The following is a 21701-nucleotide window of genomic DNA, read 5'->3' as shown; positions in this document are numbered from 1 at the left end:
ATAAATTGCAGGACAACAGAGTATTACAGTTTAAACTCTTTTATGAAGCATCAAGTCTGTGATCTTTCTCACAGCATTACAGTGTGGACAAGATGGAGTCAGGACCCCCTGGGTCTTCTAAACAATAGCAGTCCTTACAGATGCCTGCAGGCCAATGACAACTCAGCATGTGAATATAATAGGTATTCCTTACAGATGCCTGCGGGCCAATGATAAATCAATATGCAAATGTTACAATCACTGTTGGGGAAATGCAAGTTTATCTATTTTTGGGAAGTCGGTGTGAGCGTCAAATGCTTCCAGCTATTTATAGCACAGCTAGATGCAGAGTAAAGCTCCTTCCCCCAAGCAATACCTCAGCTCCCTCCACCACAGGCGTACCGTGGTTGCAGCAACTCGCCAAGGCTTCTTCGGCAGCACCTCCCAAACCTGCGACCTCTACCACCTAGAAGGACGAGGGCAGCAGGCGCATGGGAACACCACCACCTCCAAGTTCCCCTCCAAGTCACACACCATCCTGACTTAGAAGTATATTGTTGATCCTCCATTGTTGCTGGGTCAAAATCCTGGAACTCCCTCCCTAACAGCACTATGGGAGTACCTTCACCACACGGACTGCAGCGGTTCAAGAAGGCAACTCACCACCACCTTCTCAAGGGCAATTAGGGATGGGCAATAAATGCTGGCCTTTATGAACGAATAAAAAAGAAGGAATATGTTGCTGCCAATCATTTAATATATACCGTAATTGCAAATTCAGCATTAGTTGAGCTGTAATGCCGAGCCTAAAGAGATACTGACACTGATGGAGAAAAATAGCCATACCTTGTGGACTTTGATGAACAAAGCTTCCTCTGTTAATTTCGGAGGACACTTCATGCCAATGCACCATCAGCTTCTGATTTAAAATACTTTAATAGTAGATGGGATGGCAGGCTCAAGATGTTAACAAAAGCAAGTGCTCCCGTTAGAGTCTTTGGTACTCTTCCTGCTGGTGCTGTGGTAATCAATAATAAAATCCTACCCAATGGCTGCCATTTCTAAGGAAATTCTGGAGCCTTTTGAGAGACTACAATTTTGGCAAATGTAAACTTCAACTCTGATACAGCCAGCGATCAAAGATCGGCTCGTCTGGCAAGGCAGTCCTACTCATTGGCTGCGATTTTGCTGACCTCGGCGGGTCCAGGGCGGGCGATGTCAGTGATGGGTCACAGCCTCGCTGCTGGCTCCAGCCCACTCTGTGAAATGAATTTCCCTTAATTGGTCTTGTTAAGCCCATCCAGTGCGTTTCCCAGCCAATTAGAGGAAGCAGGTCTGGTGATGTCATTTGATGATGCATCATCAGCCGGTTTCCTTAAAGTGACCATGTCCAAATTAATTTTGACGTTTGTGCTGTCAGTGTTCTACAGCATTGAGGTGCCGCAAACACTGACAATGACTGCACAGAGGCACAGGGCTGCACCCAGGCTCTCCCATGACTCCCCTCCATATGCTTATGGAGGGATTCACAGCATGCAGGGAGGTCCTCTTCCTTTCTGATGGGCGGAAGAGACCCCTCCCCAGGAGATCAATGCAGCCTGGTTGCAGATTGCAGAGGAGGGCAGAAGCAGGGATGTGTTCAGGAGGACCTGGGTGCAGTGGCGCAAATGTTTCAATGATCACAGTAGATCAGGCAACGTTAGTACAAAGCCACACTCAACCTCATCCTGCTGTGCCTCTCATCACATCCCTATCACTCTGCCTTCCCTACCATCCTTACTCACACCAACCCCCACCCATCCCTCTCTATCTATAGTATCACAACCCCCATCTCACTAGCCACCCCTCACACTCACCCTCATCCTAGTGCAATCATACCAACTAACAACACACAAGGTAGCCACTTGGGATTTTTATATAAAGTTTCTGTTAATGTGCTGTCAAACATTGAAACCTTTATTTTCAACACTTTCCATTCTTGGACAGATATGTGTGCACCTTTGGAAGTGGCTTAGTGAGTTGCTTGGAATGGTGAGACGTAATTGTAGCCCCGCAATGGTGATGAGTGTGAAAGGAATGGCCATGGTGAAGCCATCCCTGGCCTCCCAGGCTGCAATGTGGTCAGGTGCTGATGCCCTGTGCCCTGTGCAGCATCAGTTGACCAATGGATCCACCACAGACCCAATTCACGTACAGACCGGGGTCAAGCAAGGCTGTGCCATTGCACCAACGCTCTTCTCGATCTTCCTCGCTGCAATGCTCCAACTCACCCTCAGTAAGCTCCCCACTGGAGTGGAGCTAATCTACAGGACAAACGGGAAACTGTTCAACCTCCGTCGCCTCCAGTCCAGATCCAAGGTCGTCCCATCCTCTGTCATTGAATTACAGTATGCAGACGACGCTTGCATCTGCGCACACTCGGAGGTTGAACTCCAAACCATCGTCAACACCTTCACCAAAGCGTACGAGAGCATGGACCTTACACTAAACATCTGTAAGACAAAGGTCCTCTACCAACCTGCCCCCACCACACAGTACTGCCCCCCGATTATCAAAATCCACGATGAGGCCTTGGACAACGTGGACCACTTTCCATACCTCAGGAGCCTACTGTCAACAAGGGCAGATGTGGATGACGAAGTCCAACACTGCCTTCAGTGTGCCAGTGCAGCTTTCGGTCGCCTGAGGAAGAGAGTGTTTGAAGACCAGGACCTCAAAGCCGGCACTAAGCTCATGGTCTACAGAGCATTAGTTATGCCCACCCTCCTGTATGCTTCAGAGACATGGACCATGTACAGCAGGCACCTCAAAGCACTGGAGAGGTACCACCAACAGTGCCTCTGCAAGATCCTGCAAATCCATTGGCAGGATCGGCACACCAACGTCAGTGTTCTTGCTCAGGCCAACATCCCCAGCATCGAAGCTCTGATCACGCTCGATCTGCTCCGATGGACGGGCCACATCATCTGCATGCCCTATACGAGACTCCCAAAACAAGCGTTCTACTCGGAGCTCCAACATGGCAAGAGAGCCCCAGGTGGGCAGAGGAAACGCTTAAAGGACACCCTCAAAGCCTCCTTGAAAAAGTGCAACATCCCCACTGACACCTGGGAATCCCTGGCCCAAGACCGCACAAAGTGGAGGAGAAGCATCCGGCAAGACACCGAACACCTCGAGTCTCTTCGCCGGGAGCAAGCGGAAGCCAAGCGCAAACAGTGGAAGGAGCGCATGTCAACCCAAGGACCTTTCCCACCTGCCCCTTCAACCACCGTCTGCCCCACCTGTGACAGAGACTGTAGGTCCCGCATTGGACTCATCAGTCACCTGAGAACTCACTTTTAGTGTGGAAGCAAGTCATCCTCAGTTCCGAGGGACTGCCTAAGAGAGAGATCAGTTGATTGTGGAGAAGGTTGTTGTTGTTGTTGGTGCTGCTGGTGTGCCTGATGCTGCTAGTGTTGGGGCTGATTGTGGTGGGATTCTGAGGACCAAGGTGAGAGAGTATAAAGGGCACCCATGTTGATGTAATAGAAGGCAGGTGAAATAGAGATGACAGAAGCAATCTATCAATGATGAGAGAGGTTGTTCCAATGAGGTGACACTGGATAGAGAGTTTGCTCCAAACACTTGCAACCTGCATGAAGCTCAGTCTGTGTTCCAAATGCAGCAAGCAACAGCTTCTGAGCTTGGAAAGTGAACAGCTGTGAGGTGGGAGCTTTTAAAGCACATTTTAAGCTATCAAGTAATCAACTAAGTCAATGGCCATTCATCTTCTGCCTCAGCTTAACAGACATGATCCCCGAGCAGCGAGGACCCATGGGCAAGCATGTAAAATCAAAAGGTGAGCTAAAATGTATTCTTAATGGTGTCTAAACAAGGTTATAATGAGCTTAATTGAATCCCTGCTGCTGCGTGTCAGGTCTGCTCAGCGCTGACAGACCCGACATTGGGAAAGGCGCATAGCGGCGGGTTCACAGTGGGGTCCAAACCTGCTGTGAAAAAAAAAAGTTTCCCACCCAACCCACCATCAATCCCACCTGCTGACCCCCTGGAAAATTCTGGCCAATGTTACTGACATTGATAATGGGGAAGGGGAGAAAAGAATACACTCTGATTAAATATAAATCATTTTGCTTGTCATTTGTTATGTTGTTATGTTATGTTGTTGTCAATACAACAGTGACTACACTTCAAAAAAGTACTTCATTGGCTGTAAAACGCTTTGAGATATCCGGTGGTCATGAAAGGTGCTATATAAATGTAAGTCTTTCTTAAATAACAGCAGAAAATGCTGGAAATACTCAGCAGGCCAGGCAGCATCCATGGAGAGAGAAACAGAGTTAATGTTTCAGGTCTGGGACCCTTCATCAGAACTGGAAAAAGCTGGAGATGTAACAGATATTAAGCAGGTGCAGAGACGGGGGAGGGGGGTGGGAGGGGGGTTTAGGCGGGGAGGAGGAATTGAAAGAACATACTGTGAAAATGTTGCAAATGGGAATGGCAAAATCATACTGCATGAAAAATGGGGGCAGGGATTATTATCTGAAATTGTTGAACTTGATATTGAGTCCGGAAGACTGTAAAGTGCCTAATCGAAAGATGAGGTGCTGTTCCTCGAGCTTGCGTTGAGCTTCATTGGAACACTGTAATAGGCGAGGACAGAGAGATCAGAGTGGGAGTGAAGCGGAGAATTAAAGTGACAGGTGACCGGAAGCTCAGGGTCACCCTTACGGACTGAACGGAGGTGTTCCACAAAGCGGTCACCCAATCTGCATTTGGTCTCCCCAATGTAGAGGAGACCGCATCGTGAGCAGCGAATACAGTATATTAAATTGCAAGAAGTACAAGTAAATCGCTGTTTCACCTGGAAGGGGTGTTTGGGGCCCTGGACAGTGGGAAGGGAGGAGGTAAAAGGGCATGTGTTGCATCTCCTGCGCTTGCACGGGAAGGTGCCAGGTGAAGGAGAAGGGCTGTTGGGGGTGATTGAGGAGTGGACCAGGGTGTCGCGGAGGGAGTGGTCCCTTCGGAATGCTGAAAGCGGAGGTGAGGGGAAGATGTGTTTGGTGGTGGGATCACGTTGGAGGTGGCGGAAATGGAGGATGATCCATTGAATGTGGAGGCTGGTGGGGTGAAAGGTGAGGACAAGGGGAACCCTATCGTGGTTCTGGGAGGGAGGGGAAGGGGTGAAAGCAGAAGTGCGGGAAATAGAACGGACGCAGTCAAGGGCCGTGTCAACCACGGTAGAGGGGAATCCTCGGTTGAGGAAAAAGGAAGACATGTCGGAAGCACTGGTATGGAAGGTGGCATCGTCAGAACAGACGTGGTGGAGACGGAGAAACTGGGAGAATGGAATAGAGTCCTTACAGGAAGCGGGGTGGGAGGAAATGTAGTCCAGGTAGCTGTGGGAGTCGGTGGGCTTGTAGTGAATGTTTGTCAAAAGCCGATCACCAGAAATGGAGACGGAGAAGTCAAGGAAGGGAAGGGAAGAGTCGGAGATGGACCATGTGAAGGTGAGGGAAGGGTGGAAATTGGAAGTAAAGTGAATGAACTTATCTAGTTCAGGGCGAGAGCAGGAAACGGCACCAATACAGTCATCGATGTACCGGAAAAAGAGGTGAGGGAGGGGACCTGAGTAGGACTGGAACAAAGAGTGTTCCACATATCCCATGAACAGGCAGGCATAGCTAGGGCCCATGTGGGTTCCCATAGCAACACCTTTAATTTGGAGGAAGCGAGTGGAGTCAAAGGAGAAGTTGTTCAATGTGAGAACATGTTCAGCCAGGCGGAGGAGGGTGCTGGTGGATGGGGACTGGTTGGGCCTCTGTTCAAGGAAGAAACGGAGCACCCGAAGGCTGTCCTGGTGGGGGATGGAGGTGTAGAGGGATTGGACGTCCATAGTGAAAAGGAGACTGTTGTGTCCGTCAGTAGTAAGACACAGACTGCAGGAGAACGGTACAACAGGTGTTTACTCAACGTGGCTCACTCTGGAACTGAACTGTAAAGATTACTACTCAGTGCTATATACAGGTGTGGTCACTGCCGGTACTACAGTATACATGAGCTGTAAAAAGTAGTTCCCCCCTTAAAGGTATATACATTACAGAGACGGTTGGGGCCAGGAAACTGTTAAAGTGATGGAGGGCGTCGGAAGAGTCGCGAATGTAGGTGGGAAGAGACTGGACAAGGGGAGAAAAAATAGAGTTGAGATAGGAAGAGATAAGTTCCATGGAGCAAGAACAGGCCGAAACGATTGGTCTACCAGTGCAGTCCTGTTTGTGGATCTTGGGAAGGAGGTAGAAGCGGGCTGTGCAGGGTTGGGGGACTATGAGGTTGGCGGCCATGGAGGGACGATCTCCAGAGGAGATGAGGTCAGTGACAGTCGTGGAAACAATGGCTTGATGTTTGCTAGCGGGGTCATGGTCCAGGCGGAGGTAGGAGGAGGTGTTGGAGAGTTGGCATTCAGCTTCCGCATGGTAGAGGTCGGTTCGCCAAACAACAACAGCACCACCCTTATCAGCAGGTTTAATGATAATGTTAGGGTTGGATCGGAGAGAACGGAGTGCTGCAAGTTCAGAGGGAGATAGGTTGGAGTGAGTGAGGGGAGCAGAGAAATGGAGACGGCCGATGTCACGTCGGCAGTTAGCAATGAAAAGATCTAGAGAGGGTAAGAGGCCAGAGGGAGGGGTCCAAGTAGAACGAGAATTTAGAAAGCAGGAGAAAGGATCAGCCGTGCGGGGGGGGGAAGACTCCTGGCCAGAAAAGTGGGCACGTAGACGAAGGCAATGGCAGAAGAGCTCAGCATCGTGCCGAGCTCGAAATTCATTCAGATGGGGGCGTAAGGGGATGAAGCTCAGGCCTTTGCTGAGGACCGATCGATCGGGGTCAGAGAGGGGAAGGTCAGAGGGGATAGTGAAAACACGGCAGGGGGTGAGATTGGAAGAAGGGATGGGATCAGAGGAAAGTAACGGGGAAGAAGGTTCTTTCTTTCTTTCTTTATTCTTTCATTTCCTAATTTCTAAATCATGTTCTTGTTTTTTTTGCAAGGAATATAATGATTTAAAAAAAAGATATTCCCTTTTTAGTTTTAAAGACTTCCTCTTAATCTCTTTTTCTCTAATGCTTTTTCTTCAACCTGTTTTTAAAAGTTCATCTTTAACCACTCCCAAATTTCTTTTCTGCCCCACCTTCAAGTTATGAATGTCCTAAATACCAATTGCCACACCTGTGTGCATTGAAAACAGAAAATGCTGGAAATACTCAGCAGGTGCGGAGAGAGAAACAGAGTTAACGTTTCAGGTTGAGTAGAAATGACAAACACTTGGTGGATTTTATTGTTTATCACCACAGCAAAAACCTTTCGTCAGAACCCAATGTGCATTACCTTGCTCGCATGCACATTAACTATGATTTGCTAATCTTTAGAGTATGTGTGAAACATTTTTAAATTGTCTAATACCTATTAAAGATTGGAAGATGGTCAGTGTTCCATACAATACCTGTTATAGGTATAGGTATAGGTGGCATTGTATTAGGTAATTTCAATGCAAAATTGTCAAAACTTTCAAACTACCTGTAATTGTATAATGGCTTTTCCAGTCTTCGGTGATTTCCACACCCTAAAAAGCAGTAACAAACCTACTGCATCTCAAAGGTTTGTAACTGAAGCATGCAACTTTGGATTTTGAACTATTAATTGGCAACAATTCAAGATTCACTTGTGCCATCTGTGCAGTGACTCACTCCTGAGTCCTCACCTGCTGTTCTTAACCTCTGCATCCTGTCTGTGATATCTTTAAGCCTTTCTACCAGATCCTGACATCAATTCATAGTTCCCTTGCTGAACAGTCTAGGGAGATATCCCTAAAGGCTGTGATTTCCCTTCTCCCCATCCTCATTCCCATGTTCCTGTTTCCCATTTGCTGACCCCCCTCCTTTCTTTCACCCTCCACCTCTCCTCTCCCCCTTTCCCGTCCTCTCTCTCTCCACTCCTCTCAACAATGGCAGCAACAATAACTTGCATTTATCTGGTGTTTTTAAGATCACAAAAACAGTCCAAAGCACTTCACAGATATATAATGAAAAATGGATGCCAAGCCAAAAGAGGAGATTAGGATGAATGACCAAAAGCCTAAAGGAGGAGAAGGAGGTGGAGAGGCAGCAGAGCTTAGGAAGGAATTCTAGAGCATGGCTGAAAGCAAGGTCACAAGTGGAAGGATGAGGGGGATACACAAGAGGCCTGAATCAGAGGAATGATGAGTTTGAGGGACTGGTTTGGCAGAGGTTACAGAGGCAGGGAGGGGAGAGGCCATGATTTAAACACAATAATAAGAATTTTAAATTTGAGGCATTGGGTGGTAATGTGGTCAGCAAGGACAGGATTTTTTAAAAATTCATTCACAGGATGTGGGTGTCATTTATTGCCCATCCTTAATTTCCCTTAGCTAAGTGGCTTTTCAGAGGGCAGTTAAGAGTCAACCATATTGCTGTGGGTCTGGAGTCACATATAGGCCAGACCGGGCAAGGACATCAGATTTCCTTCCCTAAAGGACATTAGTGAACCAGATGGGTTTTTACGACAATTTGGTAGTTTCATGGTCACTGTAGTGTATGTACCTTGAAGGAGGAACTATATTCTGCAGCCCCTGTATACTGCAGTACCAGTAGTGACCACCCCTGTATATAAGCCTGTGTAGTAACTTTGTATAGTAGTTCCAGTTTTGTCTCCATTCAGTAAACACCTGTTATAACCAACTTCTGCAGTCCGTGTCTCAATTACACACGGACATTACATTGGCGACGAACAGATCCGAACTTACCTACAGTTCTGCACCACCTCACGGGGATCCATCCCTGAAGCGAAGTTATTAGAGGTCGAAGCCAGAAGGAAGAAATCCAAAAAGAAAAAAAACAAACAGAAGAAACGGGCGTCGACCGTGGGCAACCGCCCTCTGATTCATCGAATTCGAAGATTTGCAGGAGAGGCTGTCGAGAGCTGGGCTTGGTTATCCAGTCTATGGTGTTCCAGCTAATCGGGCTGGTGGCAGGTAGTACACTGATCCTTCCTGGGCTGCGGCGGGCTAGAGCTTGATCGGGTGGCTTTTCAACGGGGCCGAGCAGCGTTGTTGGGAAGAGGAGAGAGAGAGAGAGAGGGTGGAGCACACAGGGCGCGGCCGGTGCTACGAAGCCGGGCAGCGTACAGACCCGAGAAGAGGGAGTGAAGTGTCCCATAGGGTCTGCTCTGACGACAGGAACAGTAATTAAAATAAAAGAAAAAGAAATTAGAAGCGCAGAAAGCCGCGAGGAGCTGCAGTTTGCCATGGGGACCGCGGAGAGCGGCGTTGGCAGCAACGCGGGGGGAAGTGCGCGAAGACCATAGGGCGTCGCCATCAAGGCATAAAAACGCCAGCAACAGCGCTGGCAGCAACGGAAAAGGCAGAAAGCGCGGGTGGCGCCATTTTAATCCAGCGGGGAAGAAGGCAAAGTGCGGGAGGCGCCATTTTGTTCAATCGGGGAAGAAGGCAAAGCGCCATCTTAGATCTCCAAGATGCCGAAGACTGGCAATATCACTGCCTTCGATAATGCAATAGAAGACTGGACCACGTATGTGGAAAGAGTCGAAGTATATTGCAAGGCAAATGAAGTAGCCGATGAGAAAAAGGCATTGGTACTACTAAACTTAATGGGCGCAAGAACGTACGGCCTATTGCGGAACCTGATCACTCCAGTCAAACCGATGGTGAAGAGTTTTAACGAAATTGTTGATATCCTACAGGAACACCTAAATCCTACACCGCTGCTGATAGCAGAAAGATTTAAATTCCACAAGAGAAATCAGCATAAAGATGAGAGCAATGCTGATTACCTTACGGAACTATGCAAGCTATCAAAGCACTGCCAGTTCGGAGCAGGACAAATTTGTCTGTGGACTCCTGAGTGAAGGAACCCAGAAGAGGTTACTCTCAGAGAAAGAGCTGACGCTAGATAAGGCTTTCAGCGTGGCAGTATCGTACGAAGCAGCAGCAAGGGGAGCTGTGGAAATACAGCAAAAGCCACAGGAATACGGCACCCATGAAATGACACGGGGATTTGAAAAATGTTATCGCTGCGGCAGAACAACCCATGACCAGAAGGACTGCTGGTCCAAGGACAAAACATGCAGGCAATGCGGAAAGATGGGACACATTGCACGAGTTTGCAGGTCCGGGAAGAAGACTAACGACAACAAAAAGACTACTAAGGAACAGTACAGGAAAGTACAAAAGATGACGGACAGTAGTTCCGAAGACCAGAAGAGCGATAGTGAATCCGGGAACAAGAGACTAAGCTGTCTCAAACTACACAACATAATCGCAAAAGAGGATCACCGAACCATTTGGGTCACCCTCACGATAGCAGGGTCCCAAGTCAAAATGGAATTGGATACAGGATCAGCCCTGACCATCATGAATCGACGAGACTATGAGCGGCTATTCTCACACATACCCTTGAAAGACACATCCATTGTCTTGAAGACATATACGGGGCAGAAAGTATACCCCAGAGGGAAAATAAGGGTGCCTGTCGAATACAATGGCAAGGAAATACAGAAATTGTATCTATACATACTGCAAGATGGTGGACCACCATTATTGGGAGGTGAATGGATCAGAAAGATAAGTTTAGACTGGCACTCCATTCAGGCACTGACTGTGGCTGGTAAAAAGGATGACGACGTCACACCTGGACGATTGCCAAAAATCTTAGCTAACGCTAAAGAGGTATTTCAACAAGGACTGGGAACTCTTAAAGGTGTAACCGCCTCGATAAAAATAGAAGAGAATGCATTCCCAAGTTTTTCAAAGCAAGACCGGTACCGTATGCAATTCGCCCAGCCGTCGAGGCAGAGCTGGAGAATCTGGAGAATGCAGGCGTGTTATCTAAGGTAGACTGGAGCGAGTGGGTGACACCCATCGTTCCTGTCATGAAGAAAACGTTAAACAATAAGTCTGAGGAGCCAAGGAAGGTTCGCATCTGTGGGGACTTCAAGGTGACTGTGAACCCAGTCCTTCACACAGTACAGTATCCTCTTCCGAGGATAGAAGATATTTTCGCCTCACTATCTGGAGGGAAACGTTTTACAAAAATTGACCGAGCGCAAGCATATTTGCAGATGGAGGTTGAAGAATCCTCTAGGAAATATCTCACGATAAACACTCACAAAGGTCTTTACCAGTATAATTGACTGGTATTCGGAGTAGCATCAGCTCCGGCTATATGGCAAAGAGCGATGGAACAAGTCCTGCAAGGGATTCCGGGGACTCAGTGTTACTTGGACGACATCCTAGTGACAGGTGAAAATGACAGTGAACTCCTTGCCAACCTAGAGCAGGTGCTCACTAGACTAAGAGAACATGGGCTATGAGCCAATCACCCCAAGTGCGAGTTTTTTAAGAAACAAATATCGTATTGTGGCCACGTGATTGATGAAGAGGGGTTACATAAGTCCCCTGACAAAATTGAAGCGGTAGTTAAGGCTCCAGTGCCTGAAAATGTGTCGCAACTGAGGTCATTCCTCGGATTGGTGAATTACTACCACAAGTTTTTGCCAAATTTGTCCACAATTCTGCACCCACTGAATGCCCTGCTACAAACTGGAGTAGCATGGAAATGGAGCGATGAATGTAAGCGGGCCTTTCAGAAGTGTAAAGGCCTGATCACTTCAAGAGAAGTATTGGCTCACTACAACCCATCACTACCGATAAGACTGGCGTGTGATGCGTCTCCCTACGGCGTTGGAGCGGTACTGTCACATAAATCCCTTGATGGTTCAGAGAGGCCGATAGCTTTTGCGTCACGCTCGTTAACTGCAGCCGTGCGTAACTACGCCCAGATTGACAGAGAGGCCCTCAGCTTGGTGTGGGGGGGTGAAGAAGTTCAATCACTACCTGCACGGTCAGAAATTTACTCTACTAACTGATCATCAACCTCTTGTCTCCATTTTCAACCCTAAGAAGGGCGTCCCGATAATGACAGCACAACGGCTACAGAGGTGGTCCCTTTTCCTAGGGGCACACCAATATGACATTGAGTACAAAGGAACTAAACAGCATGGAAGAAGCACCTGCAGTGGATCCTGTGGAGATATTCCACTCGACCATAGTCGAATGTCTCCCTGTGACGAATGCAAACATAGAAAAGGAAACACGAAATGACCCGACACTCTCCAGGGTCTATGATTTAGCGGTGAAGGGATGGCCAGCACATGGCGAACCACTGTTGCCAGCATTCTTGCCGAGAAGAGAACAGCTGTCAGTGTGCCGAGGAACCTTGATGTGTGGATCCAGAGTAGTAATTCCACCCAAATTGAAGGATAGAGTGCTCAATGAGCTTCATGAGGGTCATCTGGGAGGGGTAAAAATGAAGAACTTAGCCAGAGCGTTTGTGTGGTGGCCGGGAATCGATAGAGAAATTGAAGAGATGACCAAGAGCTGTACAGGATGCCAGAAGATCCAAAACGCCCCACCACAAGCCCCTCTACATCCATGGGAGTGGCCCTCATCCCCATGGCAAAGGGTACACATTGATTTTGCTGGTCCATTTATGGACTCGATGTTTTTAATTGCGGTGGATGCACATTCAAAGTGGCCAGAGGTAATAAAAATGTCCTCAACCACTACAGAAAAAACTATCACAGTCTTACGCACCATATTCGCCAGAAATGGGCTGCCTGAACAGATTTGCTCCGACAATGGACCACAGTTTGTGTCTGAAGAGTTCCGGAGGTTCTTAAAGAACAATGGTGTTAAGCATTACACATCCGCCCCATATCATCCAGCCACCAATGGATTGGCTGAGAGGTTCATTCAAACATTCAAGAAGGCTATCAAGGCAATGTGTAATGAAGACACACCCCTACAACACAAGTTGGATAACTTCTTGTTTGCCTACCGGAATGCGACACATGCGGTTACCAACCAAACTCCAGCCATGATGTTCTTCAATCGAAGACTAAGATGCCGCTTGGATTTGGTTAAGCCAAACATCAGAAGAGATGTGGAGAACAGGCAGTTTCAGAATATGAATGAAAGGCCAACCAGGAGTTTCAAGATAGGTCAACCAGTTTTGGCCCGGGACTACCGCACAGAGAAATGGCAGCCAGGAACGATCTGCACACGGCAAGGACCTCTAATGTATACCGTGGACGTTGGAGAGAGCATTGTAAGACGCCATGCTGACCAGATTCTAGAGTCACTGGAAAACGTCAAATCTACACCACGATCCTATACACCTGGTGATGAAACCGAAGTACCAATTGCATCTACCTCAGAATCGGTGATATTGGAAGCAGACAAACCAAACAACGACGTTGATCCCGAATCAACTTTGCCAGAGGAACCTGATACCTCAAAGAGGCGTTATCCGGACAGAATCAGGAAGCCTCCTCAAAGACTGAATTTATAATTGATTAACTTCAGCTAATGTATATAGCAACTGTAATTGTAAATATGTTATTTAATTATTAATCGAATGTTATGTACTGTTTAGCTAAAAGGGGAGGAATTGTAGTGTATGTACCTTGAAGAAGGAACTATATTCTGCAGCCCCTGTATACTGCAGTACCAGTAGTGACCACCCCTGTATATAAGCCTGTGTAGTAACTTTGTATAGTAGTTCCAGTTTTGTCTCCATTCAGTAAACACCTGTTATAACCAACTTCTGCAGTCCGTGTCTCAATTACACACGGACATTACAGTCACCATTATTGACACAATTTTTTTTAAATTCCAGAATAATTAATTAACTGAATTTAAATTGCCGTGGTGGGATTTGAACTCACATCTCCAGATTATTAGTCCAGGTCTAGTCTGGTAACATAACCACTATGCTACCGTATAGGAGAGTTTTGAATCTTCTTCGCCACCCCCCCCCGCCATCTTGCCTTTTCCTCTTTCACTCCTTATTTCAGTTATACAGTTACACCACTGCCCTCTAACCCGTGCTTGATCTGAACACTCTGCTTGGCCTTGACTCCCCATGTGCAACACCATGGAAGATCAATTAGTTATAAATTGCATCTGCAAGCTACTCCAATTAATTTTTCCAGTTTGCATAGTTTTGTGCTGACTTTTTTATCTCATTTGGTGAGTGGTCAATATTCCGCTTGAAACAAATTCCTGGTGTACAAATTACAACCTCTATGGCACTCAAAACTGGTGTCGGGAAACATGTTGGCAAAAGCAGCTGATCTGGTGGAGGGTGCTCATTATATCACGATTAGTTGAAGCAACAATGGTCTTCGGTTCGACAATCCGATTGGTCAAAGAATTTTCCAGCGGGTTATCGGCTAAAGTTAATCATAAAAAATTCCAGTCTATTAATGGTTAAAGTATTTTGTTAATAGTTCATTTAAAAAAATGTCATTTATGAATGTTCAAAAGATAAAAGATCTTAATCTTTTATTAATATAATAAAACTACAAATAAACAAATGGTTAGAGTTAACTCTAACCTATAGCTCTGATTGAAATACAATCTTTGAATTATTTCAAAATAAAGTTGGCAACAAATTTCAGTTGCTGCAACTGTTAATGAATGAAACACGAGTTTCTTCAAATATATTCCCTGAGGAGAGCAGGTCCCGAGTTGGGCAGTGAGTGGATATGTTCTTGATGTGTTTATATGTTTTAACTTTCTTATTGTCCGAGCTTGCACAGAAGAGGCTAGACACTATCCTATATGGGGATGGTGGACAGGGACAGTCAACGGGAGACAACCATTGTTTTTGGAGCCGCTATGTAACCGGGATGAACAGGGTCCAACAAAGTGAGCTGTCCATTCAAAACATGGATGGGTGGCCACAATGCAGAAATATTGGGCTGACATAAGGCTCACAAAAACCATTATGAAAGAAAGTTAAAGTGGATGGCCCAGATTTTGCTGGAGTGGGGCATCTTGTGGCCTAGAAACATAGCAAATAGGAGCAGGAGTAGGCCATTCAGCTCCTCGAGCCTGCTCCACCATTTAATGAGATCATGGTTGATCATCCAAATTCAGTACCCTGTCCCTGCTTTCTCCCCATATCGCTTGATCCCTTTAGCCTTCAGAAATATATCTAACTCCTTCTTGAATATATTTAATGAATTGGGCTCAACTGCCTTCTGTGGTAGAGAATTCCACAGGTTCACCACTCTCTGGGTGAAGAAATTCCTCCTCATCTCAGTCCTAAATGACTTACCCCTTATCCTTAGACTGTGACCCCTGGTTCTGGACTCCCCCGCCATCGGGAACATCCTTCCTGCATCTAGTCTGTCTAGTCCTGTTAGAATTCCCCTCTCCTTCTTCTAAACTCTAGCGAATATAAGCCTAATCAACCCAATCTCTCTTCATACATCATTCCTGCCATCCCAGGTATCAGTCTGGTGAATCTTCGCTGCATTCCCTCCATAGCAAGAACATCCTTCCTCAGATAAGGCGCCCAAAACTGCACACAATACTCAAGGTGTGGTCTCACCAAGGCCCTGTACAACTGCAGCAAGACATCCTTTCTCCTGTACTCGAATCCTCTCGCTATGAAGGCCAACATACCATTTGCCTTCTTAACCGCCTGCTGCACCTGCATACCTACCTTCAGCGACTGGTGCAGAAGGACACCCAGGTCTCGTTGCACTTCCCCTTTTCCCAATCTATTGCCGTTCAGATAATAATCTGCCTTCCTGTTTTTGCCACCAAAGTGGATAACCTCGCATTTATCCACATTATACTGCATCTGCCATGCATCTGCCCAATCACCCAACCTGTCCAAATCATCCTGTAGTTTCTCGGCATCCTCCTCACAGTACACACGCCCACCCAGCTTTGTGTCGTCTGCAGACTTGGAGATATTGGGGGTGATTTTCATTCAGAAGTCGGGAAGGAGGCGGGACTACAACTTTCGGGGCTGTAGTCCCGCCTCCATTGAGATGCGGCCAATCCACGTGATTTTAACTTGATTGACCTTGTTGAGCCCGCCCAGCGGGCTCAGCAGGCCAATTAAGGGCCACCCGGCAACAGGTGACGTCACAGACTGAAATTTCATCTGTCAAGACGTTTTGACAGATGAAATATCAATGTTTCACAGCTGTTTGAAGCTGTCAAACACTGACAGTCTTACTTCTAACCTGAGTCCTTCTACACAGACTCAGTTAGAAATCTCACCGGCACAGAAAGCTGCAGGCTGTCACTTTTGACAGTTTGCAGCCATTCTGCTTTCTGTGCCGGTTAGATGATGGACTCCCGAAACCTAGAGGAAGGAAGGCTGAAAAGGTAAGTACAAGTATTTTAAACTTCTTTACACACTTTAGACACACCAAACACACTTACCTTTGCACTCATGCACCCATCACTGACCTGAACACTGACATCTCGACCCCTCCAAGTCCTTCAACCCGACGGTCCAACTCCTCTAACTTGGCGTGGTTTGGAGCCGTCGGGAATCCCACACTTCAAGCTTTGAAATAGGGATTAGGCTAAAAACTGCCTGTTAGCTACCTGTTAACAGGCAGTTAATTGGCACTAATCCCTTCCCGCCTCGGGTAGGCGGGTCCCAGTGCGGGGCGGGTACCCACCTCCTTTGAAACTTACATGGAGGCGGGTTGGGGCGGGATGGTGTCGGGACCCCCGAATTCGGGACTTTAACCCCCCACATGCCTCCAATCCCGACTCCACGGGTCAATGAAAATCGACCCCATTACATCTAGTTCTCTCGTCTAGATCATTAATATATATTGTGAATATTTATTGTGAATAAATATTGTGAATAGCGGCCTGCCCCGTTAGTTAGACTTGTTCGTGTGCGTTTTGGTTTTAAAATGTTTTGCCTACAAAGTTGCTGGAAATGCGAGCTGATAATGGCACAGCGAGGGCAACAGGGCATCTGGGACCTTGGTGAGCAATGGGACAAACAGTCTATCTCCTTAACCAATGAGATATAAACAGAGGAAGGACTGAGAAGGAGGGCGAATTAGGCTGGGTGAATTCAATGTCAAATCAGGTACAGAAAGAGAAATAAAGAGAGGGAAAGAAATATTGGATTGCGTGAGAGAAAAAAGAGACAGAAAGGAAAAGTAAGAATAATTTTTTTATTTGACATTTTTAACATCTCCAACAACAATTCACTACCTGAAGGAATGCGCCTCCACACTTTTAATTGTACACTTTCTGGGCAAGAGAGGTTGATTCTCAGTCATTAATAATTATCATGTCACAAAAGGGGGCTTACGCTATTCATTGCTAGACTTAACTTTCTGCAGCAAGTTTAACGGGCAATTAATGTGCAAATGCAGCAACTTCATGAAAATCACGGGAAGGTTAAGGGAGAGATGCTATTCTCATGAAGCTAATGGCGGAGAGTCGCAAATCATCCAGCAACTTGTGGCAATTCACAATGTACAGGAATCTCTTCCTCACTATAAGTTGCAGGCCGATTTGCGCATTAATTTTTTTTCAGCAAATTCTGGGCCAATAACGGAGCAAAACACAAGACCAGGATGGGTAAGAGAGGGGAGACCCATAATCAAGGGAGGAGGCCCTGTGAAAACAATCGGCAGCAGAGCACAGCAGTGAATAGGGATCAAAATTTACATATCAGGATTCTTTAAGTGGTGAGGAAGGGAGATAGAGAATCACAAGAGGGGAAAATGAGGAGAAATGGAATCTTTCATGATGTTGAGATTTTCTCTTATTTTTGAGGAATATGATCAGTTCCTTGTTTTGTGAATAGGATTTTTTTTTGAGAAGTACTGAATGTATTATACAGCACTTCAGCACAGTACTGAGGGAGGTGCGGTCTTTTGAATGAGATGTTAAACTAAAGCTCCTCTTAGGTGGATGTTGAAGATCCCATGGCATAGTTTGAAGAAGAGCAGGGGAGTTCTCCTGGTGTCCTGGCCAATATTTATTTCTTAAGCAACACCCAAGTTGGATGACCTGGTCATTTATCTCATTGCTGTTTGTGGGAGCTTGCTGTGTACAGATTGGAGGTCACATTTCCTACATTACAACAGTGACTACATTTCAAAAAGTACTTCATGCTAAGGTTGTGAAAGCTGCTATATAAATGCAAGTCTTTCTTTCTCTCTTTCTTTGTCTGTGTTTGTGTGTTTAAGGGTGTATTCACATACCATGTTTAGTGTTGCTTAGCGACACTATGGCAGATTGATTCAATCTTCTCTCTCAAATGTGGAACAACAAGCACCTGGCGGTTTCAGACTCATACACCTGAGACCACAATGTAAAGACAGTCTTCATCAGTTCAGGCTCCAAAGGCCAAAGGGAGGGACATTTTAAAAATTAATACCACAAGTCTCCTGGAGTAATGTGAAAATATGTTTAATTGCTGCAAAATTCCTCAGACTGTTTTGTGACATCAAGACATGACCTGTGCAAACTGCACTTCATATGCTTTCGGTTTTTGTCACGTGCAGTAAACATGGCTGAACATTGAATATAGCTGCCGCTCAAGTTATGACAAGCCCATGTTCCACTGCCATTTCAGTGTAACTGCGTCTTTGATTTTCACAATATTCAGGGGTGTTTTTCAGTGGTTGGCTTTTCTGGGGCTTTTTTTTTTTAAGAGCTATTGGTCAGATTTTACTGGTGTTCTAGGTTGGCATTGTATGCAACATAGTGTCACCATGATATGTGTGGAGTTTGCACATTCTTCCCGTGTTTGTGTGGGTTTCCTCCGGGTGCTCCGGTTTCCTCCCACAGTCCAAAGATGTGCGGGTTAGGTTGATTGGCTATGATAAATTGACCCTTAGTGTTAGGGGGATTAAATACGTGGGGTTACGGGGATAGGGTGGGATATGTGTTGGTGTAGGGGTTACGGGGATCGGGTGAGATATGTGTCGGTGCAGGCTCGATGGGCCGAAATGGCCTCTATCTGCACTGTGGGGTTTCTGTGAGTCTGTGAGCCTCTCTCTGTGATGCTTCACATAGTGAGCACGTAATCTGAGCCAGGCAGTCTGGGTTCCCCTTGATACTTCCTCAGGGGAAGCAAGGCAAAACCGGAAGCTAAGCCAACCACTGAAAAACAGAACCATGATATTCTTGCCTACCTCCCTAGAGTCCAATAGCAATCAAGGAGACTAGGCTGCAAGACCTGTCATTAAGCTCTTGGTCAAGAACTGTGGATGGCACTGCAGAACAGGTAGAACCTGAACAGGAAAGCTATTTGCAAAAAAGGAAGGCAAATGGTGTAGGGCTCCCTCTAGTGGGGAGTACAATCTGGTACACCCTACAGTATTGCTTATGGCATTTCTGGATCGTAAGGGCTATTGGCCCAAAAATTCGGGTCGGGGGCTTCCTGCGGGTGCAAGCCCCCGACCTGCACTTACCTTGCGCGCCGGCAGTCGAGCTCTGGGCTCCCGTGGAATTCCGCTCCGGGGCCTGCTCCAACTCCCAGCGCGCTGTGCTTGCGTGTCCCAGGGACGTAGTTAGTCCGATGCGTCCCCTGGGATCACGTGAGCCATGGGCAGCCAATCAGAGGAGGGAAAAGCCCATTCATAAGATTGACAAAAAGACCTGTCTAAACTTATGAATATACGGGCCCCAAAATAACAGTAAACCTTCAAATACATTTTTTTTTAAATCACACTTTTTAAATAAACTATAAATTACATTCAATAACTATTTTAAACAATAATTTAAATTTTTGAAAAAAATAATTTTATAAAAAAATGGGGCTAAAAATAAACTTACCTTCCTTTAAAGTATTTAAAAATAATAAACCTGTGGAAAAATGTTTTAATTTTAATTAATTGACCACTTACCTTTTAAAATGCTGGCCTTACGCCTGGTTTTTACATTTCTAAAATCTAAAGACTTACCCTCACGGAAAAACCTGTAAAAAAAACGTAAGTTCAAAGCGCACGTGCAGACTCCCGCACGCACGCGTTCGACCTCTGAACCCCTTCGTTCAGAGGAACGGAACTGCCGGTTTCCCGCGTACTCACGCGTTGGGACCCGAATTTCTGGGCCATAAGAGGGACACCGTTGGAGTAGATTTTCAACTTACCACCCAGGCCCAGGTGTTGCAGATCGGCTGCTCGTTACAGAAGCTGCCAATGGAAATTAAATTTGGTTGGTTTCTATAATGGGCGGCCAAGCCACACTGCCAGTTACACGCCCGGGCAGTCAGCTACAAATCTACCCCTTGGTCTTTAGGTTAATGGGCTATGCCAGTCTGTGTGGACACTTGAAGGATGTAAAGAAGAGTTCCTGGTGGAAACACTCTCTGTAGCCCAGTGGTAGTTTTCCCTCCATCAGCAGGGCAATATCAAAGAGACACCAAAATTGGTGGGGTGGTAAATAGCGAGGAGGGAAGCCTCAGGCTACAGGACGATATAGATGGGTTGGTCAGATGGGCGGAGCAGTGGCAAATGGAATTTAACCCTGAAAAGTGTGAGGTGATGCATTTTGGATGGGCTAACAAGGCAAGGGAATACACAATGAATGGTAAGACCCTAGGAAAGACAGAGGATCAGAGGGACCTTGGTGTGCATGTACATAGATCCCTGAAGGCAGCAGAACAGGTGGATAAGGTAGTTAAAAAGGCATATGGGATACTTGCCTTCATTAGCCGAGGCATAGAATATAAGAGCAGGGAGGTTATGATGGAACTGTACAAAACGCTGGTAAGGCCACAGCTGGAGTACTGTGTGCAGTTCTGTTCGCCACACTATAGGAAGAATGTGATTGCTTTGGAGAGAGTGCAGAGGAGATTTACCAGGATGTTACCTGGGCTGGAGCGCTTCAGCTATGAAGAAAGACTGGACAGGCTGGGGTTGTTTTCCTTGGAGCAGAGAAGGCTGAGGGGGGACCTGATTGAGGTGTACAAAATTATGAGGGCATAGATAGGGTAGATAGAAGGGAACTTTTCCCCTTAGTAGAGGGGTCAATGACAAGGGGGCATAGATTCAAGGTAAGGGGCAGGAGGTTTAGAGGGGATTTGAGGAAGAACTTTTTCACCCAGAGGGTGGTTGGAATCTGGAACTCACTGCCTGAAAGGGTGGTAGAGGCAGGAACCCTCACAACATTCAAGAAGCATTTGGATGAGCACTTGAAATGCCATAGCATACAAGGCTACGGACCAAGTGCTGGAAAATGGGATTAGATTAGACAGGGCTTGATGGCCGGCGCAGACGCGATGGGCCGAAGGGCCTCTTTCTGTGCTGTATAACTCTATGACTCTATAAATCCCATACAGAAGGGAATGAGAACAAGGAACTGAAGTCATGTGGGGTTATAGAGAGAAAATAGAAACAACCGCACAGAGGAAAATTACAAGCAAGAAAGCACAGAAAGCTGGCAAGTAGAAAATGGCACAGTGCAAAAGATGGTGTGTATGAGGAAGAGCACGAGGAAGTGAATGGGCTCAGAATCAGCACCATTGCTGTCGACTGGCGTCTATCCATCTTGTGATTCAATCCAGTCAACTTCTGTTTACAACAATTTAGATTTATTTATCAGAACTTCACAATAAGCGTTTGGAATTTCAGTCATAATTTTTTTTCATTGTAATCTTTAATTCATAATAACATTTTCTAAAGTGGAAAATATATACTCTTACTTTTAAAATAGTTTGGTAGCTAGGACGCGACCTTGCCAGCCCTGGGGAGGCGGGTTTGGAGGCGGGTCTGCCGGGAAAATGGCAGAATCTGGGGGCGGGTGCCCATCCCGCTCTCAATCTGTCTCCGTGCCATCTTGCCA

Source organism: Somniosus microcephalus, chromosome 3 (assembly GCF_052327205.1).
Source record: "Somniosus microcephalus isolate GS21.2 chromosome 3, FLI_Smic_1.0, whole genome shotgun sequence".
Taxonomy (NCBI): Eukaryota; Metazoa; Chordata; class Chondrichthyes; order Squaliformes; family Somniosidae; genus Somniosus; species Somniosus microcephalus.
Note: the sequence above shows the minus strand (reverse complement) of the source record.